The sequence below is a fragment of the Euphorbia lathyris genome, chromosome 8 (assembly GCF_963576675.1).
Source record: "Euphorbia lathyris chromosome 8, ddEupLath1.1, whole genome shotgun sequence".
Classification (NCBI taxonomy): domain Eukaryota; kingdom Viridiplantae; phylum Streptophyta; class Magnoliopsida; order Malpighiales; family Euphorbiaceae; genus Euphorbia; species Euphorbia lathyris.
In genome coordinates, this window is record NC_088917.1 from 82,444,128 (window position 1) to 82,459,012 (window position 14,885).

General features: G+C 33.8%; 3 non-coding genes across 3 annotated transcripts; all 3 read right to left on the reverse strand.

Annotated features, from left to right (window-relative positions):
• Nucleotides 1-4,386: 4,386 nt before the first annotated feature.
• LOC136204904 (U1 spliceosomal RNA) lies at nt 4,387-4,551 on the reverse strand. Its single transcript, XR_010675717.1, has one exon. It is a non-coding gene; the product is annotated as a U1 spliceosomal RNA (small nuclear RNA).
• An 828-nt stretch (nt 4,552-5,379) lies between these two features.
• Nucleotides 5,380-5,567, reverse strand: LOC136204906 (U2 spliceosomal RNA). The gene has a single exon (XR_010675719.1). It is a non-coding gene; the product is annotated as a U2 spliceosomal RNA (small nuclear RNA).
• An 8,540-nt stretch (nt 5,568-14,107) lies between these two features.
• On the reverse strand, nt 14,108-14,304 carry LOC136204905 (U2 spliceosomal RNA). The gene has a single exon (XR_010675718.1). It is a non-coding gene; the product is annotated as a U2 spliceosomal RNA (small nuclear RNA).
• Nucleotides 14,305-14,885: the final 581 nt, after the last annotated feature.

The following is a 14,885-nucleotide window of genomic DNA, read 5'->3' on the forward strand; positions in this document are numbered from 1 at the left end:
TAAAGTAATGTCAATTTACTTAAAATAGTTTGGTGGATAGAATTAAAATTATACTTTACATAAAATTGTAAAAATGTTACGGAAATTTGTAAATGTTTTACGGATTTTGTGTAAAGTACTGTTAATTTACGTAAAGTGATTTGGTGGATAGAATTAAAATTATGTTTTTTATTAATAATTTAACAAAAAGTAATTACTTTACGTAAAATTATGCAAATGTTACAGAAGTTTGTAAAGGTTTTATGGATTACGTAAAGTAGTGTCAATTTACGTAAAATGATTTGGTGGATAGAATTAAAATTATTTTTTATTAATAATTTAATAAAAATAATTACTTTACCTAAAATTGTACAAATGTTACGGAATTTTGTAAAGGTTTTACGGATTTTACGTAAAGTAGTGTCAAATTATGTAAAGTGATTTGCTGGATAGAATTAAAATTATTTTTGATTAATAATTTAACAAAAAAAATAATTATTTTATGTAAAATTGTACAAATATTACGGAAATTTGTAAAAGTTTTATGGATTTTATGTAAAGTAGTGTCAATTTACGTAAAGTGATTTGGTGGATAGAATTAAAATTACTTTTTATTAATAATTTAAAAAAAATAACTTTTTGATTGAAGGCCGGTTAACGAGAAAGTGCAAAAAACAGACATCCCAGCTATGCTGGCACCTCTGAAAATCACAGCAAACCCGAACCAATATTATTAAAGAAGAAAAGAAAAGTTACAAAGAACCAAATACAAAAGCTCAAAACAAAACCATGTCAAGAGAAGCAATAAAAACCACGCCCTTCAAGATCATGCAAAAAAGTCGAGCAACAAAAATCTGGAATTAAATCCCACAAATGCAAACTATCAACCATACGACCAAAAGAGGCAAGAAAATCAACAACCGCATTTCCTTTACGATAAATGTGAGAAATGACAAATTGCATTGAATCTAATTTTGATAAACAATCAATCCAACTCTGTCAAACTACCCAATGAACAATAAACGACTTACTACGCAACAACTGAACCACATAAGTCGACTCACTCTCTAACCATAGGTGACGCCAACCCTTGTCAAAAGTCGTACGACTTGCATAAATGAAAGCCTTAAACTCGGCTAAAAATGCAAAAGAAACATCAAACGAGAAAGCAAAAGCACCAAGGAACGTACCATTTGAGGATCGGAAAATACCACCACAACCCGCAGCATCCGGACTACCCAAAACAAAAGCGTCAGTATTAACCTTAGTACAATCAATCGGAGGACACTGCCAAACCACATGAATAATACGAGGTCCCTTAGGAAATCTTCTATCAATTCTCAATTCCCTAAGAATTTGTAATTCGACAGAAGAATTCTAAGTAAAACCACGACCCTGATTTGCCGCTTCACGAATAGCGCTCCAAATATGCCGAAGAGCCAAAGAAATAACCGATTTCTCATCTTTAAAAATTTGATTGTTCTTTGCTAACCAAAGAGCCCACACAGTGCTAACAATTGCCGCAGACCAAAGTTCAGCAATTTGTGAACTAAACCTCTGTTTACCAGCTTCCAAAATCAATGTTTGGAAATCACCATCCAAAGCCATACGCCTCCCAAACAAAGCAGAAACTCCTCGCAAAACCTCTTGCGGAAAAACACATGTTAGTAAAATATGATCAGCTGTCTCCTCATGAGAAAGACACAACGGACATCTAGAAACAATCAAGAAACCACGCCTCCTCAAATTCTCATGAGTATGAAGATAACCCAAAAAATCCCTCCAACAAATAAATGAATGCGCAGGGGGAATAAACCGACACCAAAGGAAACCACACCAATCCAATTTCAATCTAAGAGGCTGCATCCAATCATAAAACAATTTTACCATCAAAATACCACCAGTCGCAGGCTCCCAAATACACAAATCCTCCATTTTAGAACTTCTACAAACCCATTTGATACCGTCTTCCACCTCTGTCGGCAGATTCGGCAAACCAACCCAAGCATTATTGATAAAAAAAACCATCCACCATATCCAAGCCACGCCTTTACTACAAGGCCGATAAACCCAATTGGGAAGCAACAGTTGGCCGAATCCATCTACCCTTCCAAAAATTAAGATCAGATCTCCGCCCAATCCACCAACAACAATTATCTAAAATCGAACCCGACTTGGACATAAAACGGCATCTAATAAATTAAAACATAATGACTTCTCCTGAATTAAACCCAAGCCATCTTACCAAGCAAAGCCTGATTAAGAAAAATCAAATTCTTCACCCCAAGCCCACCAGAGTCAATCGAATCACAACACAATTTACAAGGAACCGAAACTAATTTTCGATTGTCAATCGACCCAGACCAAACAAAATTCCACATACAACCCATCATGCTCCTAAGCAAAGCCACAGGCCATTTGTAAACAATAGATGAATGAATAAAACTTCCAGTAATAATAGAGTTAATCAAAGCAACCCGACCTGCCATAGACAGACAATGACCCTTCCATTTGAAAAATCTAGCCAAAACCTTATCCTTCAAACTTCTCAGAACCTGTTTGCGAGGGGCCCCAAAGAAAAGAGGAACACCCAAATAACGAAATGGGACCTCTCCAAGCCTAATACCAATGATCGCCACCAAACGAGTATTGCGTTGAAAAGCAATCGAGCTACCCAAAAATAACTCTGACTTATTCCAATTAACCCTCTGACCCGACAAAGAACCATGCATATCAGAAACAACCCTAATAACCTCCAAATTAGCAGATGAAGCTTTAAAAAAAAGCAAGATATTATCCGCATAATGTAATGAGTAGGAAATACCTTCAAACCAGTGTACTGAATCGGAGCTAACCTCCCCGAATCCCTGAGATAAAGCAACCAACGGCTAAGAAAGTCTTTAGCAATCCCAAACAAAATAGCAGATAGAGGATCTCCCTGTCTAACCCCTCTTGAACATTTAAAATAACCACTAATTACACCATTATTCGGAATAGAAATTCTACAAGCCGATAAAATATTCAAAATCCAATCCCGAATTGAAAAGAGAAACCAAAAGCATCCAAAACCGCTAAAAGAAAATTCCAATCCAAAGTGTCAAACGCCTTCTTAATATCCATCTTTAAAGCCATATTACCACCAAAACACTTTTTCTGAAACATATCAGTGCCCTCCGAAGCCATGGCAATGCACTGATGAATACTACGCTTAGGAATAAAGCCAAATTGGTTTGCAGAAACAATATTCGAAGCAACGGAACCAAGCCTATCAGCCAAGATCTAGTAGATTAATTTATAACAAAAATTGCTCATAGCAATCGGTCTATACTGATCAAGTGTAATAGCACCATCAACTTTTGAAATTAAAGTCATAATACTATAGCATAATCCAGGAAGAACCATCTCATTCAGAAAAAAATTCCTCACAACTTTATAAACATCATTACCAACAAAATCCCAAAAATATTGGAAAAAAATCCTCGTGAACCCATCAGGACCAGGAAAGCTAGAACCATCCATCACAAAAACAGCCTTTCTGACTTCAGAGAAATCCGGACAACGAATAAGCAAATCATTCTCAGCATCAGAAACCAATCTCGGCACCACCTCATAAACCAAATCAAAATTTCCGGGGCTGCTCAATTAAAAAAATAATAAATAAAATAAATAATTACTTCATGTAAAACTATACAAATGTTATGGAAATTTGTAAAGATTTTATAGATTTTACGTAAAGTATTATCAATTTCCGTAAAGTAGTTGGTGGATAGAATTGTATTTCACCTTATGTTGCTTTAATTTTTCTTTATTAAGTGGTAACCTATTATTACAATCAACTTTTAACATAATTTTATGTTATTTTAAATTAATTTACCACGTCTCATACTATTGGTCATTAAAAACAAAGTATGATTACTTTGTTTTAAATAAAGTAACCATAGCAGACATTCAGTGTTTTAAAGGAGAAATAACATATATTCAAATATGGTTAGATATGAATTTTTAAAATAATATATTATATTGAATATTCGAGAAAAAATATTTGTATTTGGATTAAACTATTGACTTTTTTTGGCTGATCAAGTCAAATATGGTCAAAAAGAGTCAAACATTTGTTCTAATTAAGAACTTTTTTCTCTCAAATATTCGGACCAATCTAGTATTCTAGGATTCATATCCAACCCTATATTCAAATGGAAAAGTGAACTTTAAAATAAAAAATAAAAATAAAAAGGAAGTAAGTTAGTTATAATTGCGTTATAAAAAAGATATTGATTATAAATGGCAAGGAAAATCACCATTTAATTTTCCCTTTCAATTTAGTCTTCCATGAATTGACATTCAAATGATTTTATATAGTTTACTCGAAATCTATTTGCTCCAAAAGTAGAGCGTGCCGGAAAAAAAGTAGAAGAGAAACATTAACTTAGGTCCCACAATAATAAATTATGACATAAGTTCTCCCACTTGGGAAGATCTTAGGAAGATGCATCGTCCTAAATGCAATAGAGACTATCTACCTAGGTCATAGCCGACATATTGATCACTCATTGACCCCGTCCAGGTAAGTATGTTTCTTGAGCTTCTTTGTCTCATATTTTATAGCATATGATCACAACTCCAGACTTCACAATTACACCATGTTAGATTATTACTATAAAAAATAAAAGCTTAATACATCATCCACCCCTGAACTTGTTCAAAAAAACTTGATCGGCCATGAGCTAAATCTAGAAAAAGTAAGTAATTATTTTAGAAACTATATTATAATAGAATATTAAAATTAAATAAAATTTTATAAATATTAAATTAAATAAATTATATTATTAATTAGAAAATTAGAATTTGAAATTCGGATTATCGGAACTGTAATCAATTGATCAATTAAAGGTTCAGGAGACCAATTACTAATACGTATAGAAATATAGAAATAAGATGGAACAATTAATAACAGATTTGTTTGTATTCATATATAAATACCGCAAATTGTATTAAAATAAAATATAACAAAAGTGTTGAGCATTCCATAACAACATATTTATATAAGGTCGTCAAGTAAACTATATATGATACATAACAATTTTATAATAATAAAAACTCAGTTGGTGAAATTGTCAATAAAGTTTTAGTTAAGTTGAAATCGTAGCATAGGTGAAAACTTAATTCAATACATATCATGTGGAATTGTAACCTATTTAAAGACTTGGTACATATTGAAAGACTTGGTAACTGAACTCATTGTTTAGTCCCTAATATAATACTTAAAGATATAGACTGTCATAAACTACAGAAAAAAAAATATCTAAAAGCTTTAGATTTCATACTTATTGCAACACCATCCGAAAAATTGTTCTACAATAAATGATTATAGACTAGAGATCCAAAATTAACTATTTATTATAGGGTTAGACCAGACCCAAAGAGTAGTGCAACACAAGAGCAACGTTCAAGAATCCGAGTAGCAAGCTACTTTGATATACTTCTCCCTTAAAAAATTAATTTAATATCATGTGAGCCAATGGCTCACGTACCAGATATTACACTGATAAGAAAAGATATTACACTTGATCTTAGCTAAAGAAATGTATGCTTATTCCATCTCTAAATTCTTCAACTTCTGTTTTAGTTGATGAGTTTTAGTTTTACAAATTAAAATGATTTTTAGTAGGATTTCCACTTGGTCATATCATTAATTAGAGAAGAGATACAAATGATTTTGTGACATCTGATATGCCAGGCATGTGTTTCTTTCTATTGTTCACTGTCTATTGTTAAGAATAAGCGAGACATCAATATATAGCCTCGGGTTTACCCTAAAACTTGGTGACATATTATAGTGATGGAAGGAACTCTAGGAAAAGATTAGGGTTACAGAAAAACTAATCGGAAATTGAAACAGAAATCCAACTATGTCGTGGCGTAGCCACTGCCTTGAAAGCGATTTCGACATATCGAGGTGCAATCTGAAATCCGGTCACTCCCCAAGGTTAACACAGAGACCTTCGAACTTGTGCACTCAAAATCGAGCAAGAGTAATTAATTGCCCATAAAGTTTTTGAAGAGAAAGATAAAAACTGTGTATCACAAAGCTGAAAACTAAATGCATATATAAGATTGGAAAAATATGAACGTTAGAACATGCAGTTTGTGGAGGTAGAACATGAGAAAAATCAGGATCCGTTTTTTACTAAATAATTTGTTGAAGAAAACTTCAAAGGAGTAAAACGGATATTGTGAAGAGAATTAAAAATAAAATTTAGGTCCAGTCCAGTCGGGACAAGCGTCGCACGAACGAGCGAGCGCACGCGTGTGGTATATTTGCGTAAAATGATTACTTTACGTAAAATTGAATAAATGTTACGCAAATTTGTAAAGGTTTTACGGATTTTACGTAAAGTAATGTCAATTGACGTAAAGTGATTTGGTGGATAGAATTAAAATTATTTTTTATTAATAATTTAACAAAAAGTAATTACTTTAAGTAAAATTATAGAAATGTTATGGAAATTTGTAAAAGTTTTATAGATTTTACATAAAGTAGTGTCAATTTACGTAAAGTGATTTGGTGGATAGAATTAAAATTACTTTTTATTAATTATTTAAAAAATAATTAATTTACGTAAAATTATATAAATGTTACGAAAATTTTGTAAAGATTTTATAGATTTTACGTAAAGTATTGTCAATTTCCGTAAAGCGGTTTGGTGGCATAGAATTGTATTCTACCTTGTGTTGCTTTAATTTTTCTTTATTAAGTGGTAATCTTTTATCACTGGTCAACTTTTAATATAATTTTATTTTATTTTAAATTAATTTACCATGTGTCGCCATACTATTGGTCTTTAAAAACAAAGTATGGTTACTTTGTTTTAAATAAAGTAACCATAGCGGATATCTTGGACGCAATAAAACATCGGCTTTTTGGTATATTGTGGATAGAATGATAAAAAGAGTTAGAAGCTGGCAGAACAGACAGTTATCACAAAGCGGTAAAGAAATTCTGATAAAAGCTGTTGCTCAATCTCTCCCATCCTATGTTTTTCAGGTTTTTCTCCTGCCAAAGACCATCTGTAATAAGTTGGAAACCATTCTCAATGCATACTGGTGGGGTAGAGGGATTAAATGGAAAGCCTGGGAGGCTATGTGTACAAGGAAGGAATGGGGGGGCTTAATTTTAGGCGTTTCCACGAATTTAATCTGGCATTTCTGGGGAAACAAGCTTGGAAATTTATGAATCAACCTCTCTCATTGGTTAGCCACTTGTTCAAAGCACGCTATTTCCCTAGATCCAACTTCTGTGATGCGAGCTTGGGAGCAAACCCGAGTCTCATTTGGGCTAGTATATTTCAGACGCAACAACTGCTCCGTAATGGAATAATATCGCGAATTGGCAATGGACAGCGCACTCGTATATGGGGCGATAGATGGATTGATTCGGAATCAGGGGTGACGGCTGGGGTTCAATCAGAATTGAATCAGAATTGGACAGTTGATAGAATTATCAAGGATGGCGAGTGGAATGTCGAGTTACTCACGGAACTCTTCGATGTCGTTGACAGGCAAGCGATACTTCAGATCCCTATCTCATCTTGTGAATGAGAGGACCGATTATGTTGGAAGAGGGATAAGAAAGGTATCTACAGTGTTAAAACAGCTTACTACACTCTAGCTGAAGCATTTCCTAAACCACCGAACTCGGTGTGTAATGCTTCGTGGAGTAAGCTCTGGCAAATGGATTGTCCCCCTAAGGTGAAAAACTTCTTGTGGCGTGCTGCATGGAATATTGTTCCAACCAAGGTAACCTTATACAATCGTCGAGTTGATATTGATATTAAATGTCCGTTTTGTCAGAATCATGCGGAATCTTTGATCCACATTCTATTTCAATGCCCGTCTCTTACTCGTGTATGGCAATCGCCGCTGATGCTTAATCTCAGAAATCTTGATCAGCTTAATACGACAAGTTGGTGGAGTGCGGCGCTAAATAACAGCAACCAAGAAATTGCAGGCCGATGGGCAACAACCTTGTGCTTTGTCTGGTACTGTCGAAATAGCTGGTTATGGGACAGCAAACGTATCAAACCTGAACAAATGTTAATTCGGGTTTCGGAGATTTGGAGTGCGTGGAAAGCGGCAAACAGTATGGGCAAAAGTAGGACAATATCAGTTAATCGAGCTGCTGCTGAATCGTGGATCAGTCATGTTTCTGGTGTGAAGATAAACTTCGATGCTGCTGTTAGCAGCGCTGGTTATATCGGGGTTGGAGCTTGTATACGTGACAGCGAAGGGAGATTTGTAGCGGCTAGATACAGACGTGTATTAGGCCTTTTCTCGCCAACTATTGTGGAAGCCATCTCGTGTAGGGAAGCGCTTAGTTGGATCAAAAACAGAGGAGAAGCGGAAGTATGTGTGGAAGGGGATGCTCAGATTATTATCCAGGCGTTACTTCAGGAAATGGATGAAGATAATTCTCATCTCGGACTTGTTCTTTCTGACTGTCGTAAGCTAGCTAGTTCAATCCCGCAGAGGTCTTTCCGTTTTGTGCGTAGAGCGGCTAATCAGGTCGCGCATGAGATTACTAGATTAGGATTGTCAAGCCCAGTAGTGACAGTAACCAATTTACCCCCTAGTTCGATTGTAAGCCTTTTGGCAATTGTTTCTTAGCATTAATTCAATTCATTCATTCAAAAAAAAATGTAGTTGGATATGAATCTTTAAAATAATATATTATATTGAATATTCGAGAAAAAATATTTATATTTGGATTAAACTATTAACCTTTTTTTGGCTGATCGAGTCAAATATGGTCAAAAAGAGTCATACATTTGTTCTAATTATGAATTTGTTTTCTCTCAAATATTCGGTCCAATCTAGTGTTCTATTATTCATATACAGCCCTATATTCAAATGGGAAAGTGAATTGTAAAATGAAAAATAAAAATAAAAAAAGAAGTGAGTTAGCTATAATTGCATTATCAAAAAGATACTGATTATAAATGGCAAGGAAAAATACAATTTAATTTTCCTTTTCAGTTTAGTTTTCTCATAAATTGACTTTCAAATGATTTTATATAATTTACTTGTCGCACCCTGGCTTCCGGTTTTTTCGCAGGTCGGGGTGCGTGGCCGGCTCGATCTGCCTTTCTCGTGTTTAAGGTTTCGAGTCGCCACCAATTATCACTTGGAAATACATATATGCGGGCGTGATTGGTCGCCCTATCTGTTTGGATTGACTCTGTATGTTTTGGTTTGGGATAAGGATGGTCTTCGGAGAGATTTAAGGTTCGTTTTTCCGGTTACGTGTAGGGAAGAGATATGTTCTCACCCTACCCCGCCCGACGTGTCGGTACTATTGTGATATCATGTGTTTGCTATTTGTTTTGCTTTGAATTGTCGATATAAACCAGGCACTCGTGGATTTTGGGGTTTTTGGGTTTAGTATTGAACTCTAATGACGTTTTCACATCGATTAGAATTAACTTGGTTGATGAATTCGAATGACGTTTTCACATCGATTCGAATTAATTTAATTTATAAATTCAAATGACGTTCTCACATCAATTTGAATTAATTTGATTTATAAATTCGAATGACGTTTTCACATTGATTCGAATTAATTTGGTTATGAATTCGAACGATGTTTTCACATCGATTCGAATTAATTTGGTTTTGAATTCGAATGACGTTTCCACATCAATCTGAATTCATTTTGTTTACAAATTCGAATGAGTTTTCACATCGATCCGAATTAATTTAGCTATGAATTCGAATGACGTTTTCACATCGATCCGAATTAATTTAGCTTATGGATTCGAATGACGTTTTCACATCAATCCGAATTAATTTGGTTTATGGATTCGAATGACGTTTTCACATCAATTCGAATTAATTTGGTTTATGAATTCGAATGACGTTTTCACATCGATTCGAATTAACTTGGTTTATGGCTTCGAATGACGTTTTTACATCAATTCGAATTAATTTGGTTAATTTTATTGATCCGAAATAACATTTCGGATTGATTTATCTATTTTGTAGAACTACACGTAATTATGTTCTAATTCTATGTACCAATCAATTGAAATTACGTATAAATTGAGTTTGAACTAACTACTATATATTAAAAAGAAAAAAAAACTAGGACATAGTAAATTGATCTAAGTTGATTAAATTGGGGCTAAAATGTAAAAAAAAATTGAATTAATCCATGAAGATTAATTTTAACTAACTAATAAGAATTCAAAAAGGGAATGGTGGGTATTAAATCAATTATTTAACTAAATTGAAAACTAATCAAATTAGCTAATTATGGAGGATGGGCCTGAGTGTTTAATTTGGACATGGAAGTGGCGGCGGAAGTGGGCTTGCCTTGGCCTCTTTGATTTAGATTGAGGGATTTGATTGAAAACAAATAAAAAAACTGGGGTTCATTTTGAACAATTGATAAGGTCCAGGGTCAAATTGAAACTACCGATTTTATATTTGGATTTTTAGGGATTTAGATCCACAAACTTCCGCAGCCACAGCCATGCCTCTTCTCCTATGGCGATCGGCGTCCTCTCCTTGGCTCCATGGATTCCGATTTCCTTTCTCCCCGATTTCACTCTCACTCACTCTCTTATAGACTTTCCTAACTATCTCACATGGTTTCCGCCTAGTTACAGACCCTTTGGGGTCTCATCCTACAAAGTCCTGGAACGGCGCGATTTCTCGCCTCCGATGAGGAACTCTGAGTTCCCGAGGAGGTTCAATCGGTCTAAAATCTACATGCAAATGTGAGTTTTGAGGTTTGTAACTATTTTGTTCTCTCTCTTCCTCGACCTCGATCTCTCTTCGGGTTTGCCGCGAGTTCTAAGAACTCTTAGAGGCGTATGGAATGTTCTGTGTCTTTGGATTGTGATAAATGCTTGCTATGTTTGTTTGGGTTTGAGATGGAAGTTTGGTTTTACTGTGTTCCACTGTGCTTATTAGGCTTTGTGATTTTCACACCCCTGTTCTAGTCTCTGCCTTTACTTGTCTGATCTTGGTTTTGTGTGGGAGGAGAGTAGTTTGAGACTCTCAAACGGGTTTCGTGAACGCAACCAGAGCCATTATAGGCTCTGGAGGGTGCTCCCAACCTCAATCCAATTCGTTCGCTAATGAATCTGGGTTTCGGTTCTTGCTCGATGTGTTTGTGGGATAAAATATGAAAGGAGAAGAAGCAATAATATAATAGTAGTGTATATATATGTATATGTATACGAATAAATTGAAAATGTGTTAAACCTTGCTCTTTTGATTGATTGATTGATTGATTGATTATTATAATGTTGGGGATGAATTTCTTCTTGCTCTTTCCACTCTATTACAGTAAAGCTTTTCCTATTACAGTGATGTAGTTTTTACAAAAACTCTTCCTTTTACCGTGTTTTTCTTCACCCCTTTTACAGTAATGGATTTTTTCTATTTATAGTAAGGTAATTCCTGTGAATTATTGATCATGATTTTTTCTTATTCCCTACTGTGCCCTTGAGCCCTTGAGGGTTGTTTTGTCAATCTGTTCGCCCAATTTTCACTGAGAGTTGCAGAGGGAAGGTTCTGGATACCCCTGTTGAATTATTGATTTTTGGTAAAAATGTTACTTGGTCCCTGGGATTGAATATTTTTGCGGACTCACGCTGTTGGACTGAATTCTGACCCGAATTTGACGTGGACCTGGATTGAATTATTTATGACCCGAATTTTGATGTGTACTCGGACTGAATTTGAATTATTTCTGACCCGAGCTTGATGTGGATCTGGGTTGAATTTGAATTATTTCTGAGACTCTGTTGGACTTATACGGATAAAATCCCGAGCTTTAGAATTTATTGGACGTGCACTGATAGTTACTCGTGCTTTGGGAATATATCGGATTTGAACTGATAATTACTCGTGCTTTGGAATCGGACTTGAACTGATAATTACCCGTGCTTTGAATAATTCTCCGAACTTCCGATTTGTCGGACTTGGACTTGTACTGCATTTTGATCTTGCTTTTCGGGATATAAAAATTATCATCAATTTTAAAGTGAGCATTTTTGGGTATCTTTGACGTAGGCGAGCGGACCTCCGGATCTGTCAAAATTATTGGAAAATAGACATAATTAGAAAGATAATTATAATAATACCGTAACACTTATTTATTAACAAAATTCATTTTTATGCGTTCATTTGTCGTTAATTTATTGACTTTTCAATTTTTGAATTCATTGGTCATAATTCGTTATTTAGAAATCAACTATATTCTAAACGTTTAATTATAATATAAATCGTAACCAAAGTCAATATTAACTTTAACTTTAATATATGATGTTACATCATAATTCGCAAATCAGATTATAGGCATTTCTAAATATAGTTTACGACAAATAAATAAGCATTGAAATGTTAATTCGATTGATTGACATCTGAATCTTATTAATAAATTGTAACTCGAATTCAAGCAAAATCAATTTTATTCAAAATACGAGGAATATATCTCGAATAAAATTTATAATAGGTTAAAATTGTACTTTAATTCTATTAAGTCATATTTTGAATATACTTCGAAATTTTTACCGATTTATACCGACACATGACAAATTAGTCTTAATAGCACAATTTTTTCCCAATAAATTATTTTTGAGATAATACCATATATTCTGGATAATTCATGAATTGTTCAAATTTTGACTGAAATTTATTAAAAACTTAAAAATTGGCCCGGATAAAAATGGATATCTACATTACTCAAAATCTATTTGCTCCAAAAGTAGAGCGTGCGGAAAAAAAAATAAAAGAAAAACATTAACGTAGCTCCCATAATAATAAATTATGACATAAGCCCTCCCATTTGAGGAGATCTTATGAAGAGCATCGGCCTAACAATAGAGGACTATCTACCTAGGTCTACCTAGGTCATAGCCCATATTGATCACTCATTGGCTCCGTCTAGATAAGTATGTTTCTTGAGGTTCTTTGTCTCATATTTTATAACATATGCTCACAACTCCAGGCTTCACAATTATACCGAATAGGATTGCTACTGTATATTAAAAAATAAAATCTTAATACATCAGTTGTCTCTATAAACTTATCCAAAAAGGTTGAGTGGCCCCTGAACTTTCAAAGTATTTTGATAGTCCTCCAACTTGCTTAAAATGCAATCAATTACGTATTCAGGAGATCTATTACTAATACTTATATAAATATAGAAATAAAATGTGACAATTAATAACAGATTTCCTTGTATTCATATATAAAATACCGCAAATTGTTTTAAAAATAAAACATAGAAACAAATATAAAATATAACAAAAGTGTTGAGTTTTGTGTAACAGCCTATTTATATAAGGTCTTCAAGAGTAAAACTGTACATGATACATATTACTTTTACATGAATAAAAAAGTAGTTGGTGGAATTATCAGTAAAGTTCTAGTTACGCCTAATACATCATCAGCTTCAAAATAATAAATTGGCTCTCTGAACTTTGTAAGTATCTCACCTGCTCCTCAAACTTGCTTATTTGGTATCACCAGCTCTCTAAGTTTGTCCATAAAAGTAGATTAGCTCCCTAAACTTTGCAAGTGTCTCACCAACTCCTCAAACTTTCTTATTCTATAACAACTAAATACAAAAACCATAATACTAACTCTCGATCCTCATCCATTCAATCTCTCCAACCTGCAACACTAACTCTTATAATAGGTTGAAAGGTAGCAGAAGTGAAAAAAATTACCTCTCGAATAGATGAAGAAGTATTTTTAGAATTTAGGTTTAATAAGTTTTTGTATTTAGTTGTTACTGAATAAACAAGTTTAGGGAGTTGGTGAGATACGTGCAAAGTTTAGGGAGCTAATCTATTTTTATGGACAATTTTAAGAAGCTGGTGATACAAAATAAGCAAGTTCAATGAGCTAATAAGACACTAACAAAGTTCGAGAAGTCAATCTACTTTTTTGGACAAGTTCAAATAGCTGATGATGTATTAGGCCAAAATATAAATGGTCATAAACTAGAGAAAAAAATATCAAAAAGCTTTAGATTTGCATACTTGCTGCAACCATCCTAATAACTGTTCTACAATAAGTGATTGCGGAGTAGAGATCCAAAATTAACTATTTATTAGAGGGGTACCCCAGGCCCAAATTTTTAGTGCAAGACAAGGGTGACATTCGAGAATCCGAGTAGCAAGCTACTTTGATAGACTCTCCCCTTAAAAAAACTAATTTAATATCATGTGAGCCAATGGTTCACGTACCAGATATTAAAATGATAAAAACAGACACTACACTTGATCGTAGCCAAAAAGCCGAGAAATGTATGCTTATTCCATCTCTAAATTCTTGTCTTTATAGCTCCTTCTTAGCATATGCAAACTCTTCATTTTCAGATGTGGGATGTTTTCCAAGTATCTTTGGTGTAAGCTCTAGTATATCATACATATCTATTCTCTAATCTCTTCCATGAATCCCTCTTCTCAATCTAAAGCTGACATTAATTTTGATGTTATAGCTACATATCTTATTAGCCTCCATCAACAATTTTTTATCGATTTCTGTTATTAAGAGTTCGGGTCTAACTTCTTCTTTAATTGATGAGTTTTAGTTTTACAAATTAAAATGACTTTTAGAAAGGCTTTCCACTTGGTTATATCTTTAATTAGAGAAGAGATATGTATTATTTTTTATTTGTGACCTTTGTTATGTTAGTGTTTCACCCATATTTTAATTTAGGCCAATTTCGTTATTAATCTACTTAATTTGGTTCAAATTGATAAAATTAATGGAGTTGGGGGCAATTAGGCAATTTAATTTGGCTTGGATTTGGTATTATTTTGCCAATTGTATGTTTTTTTGTCAAAATATGTGAGAAATTAGAAGTATTGGACCAATTTGGTAATTTA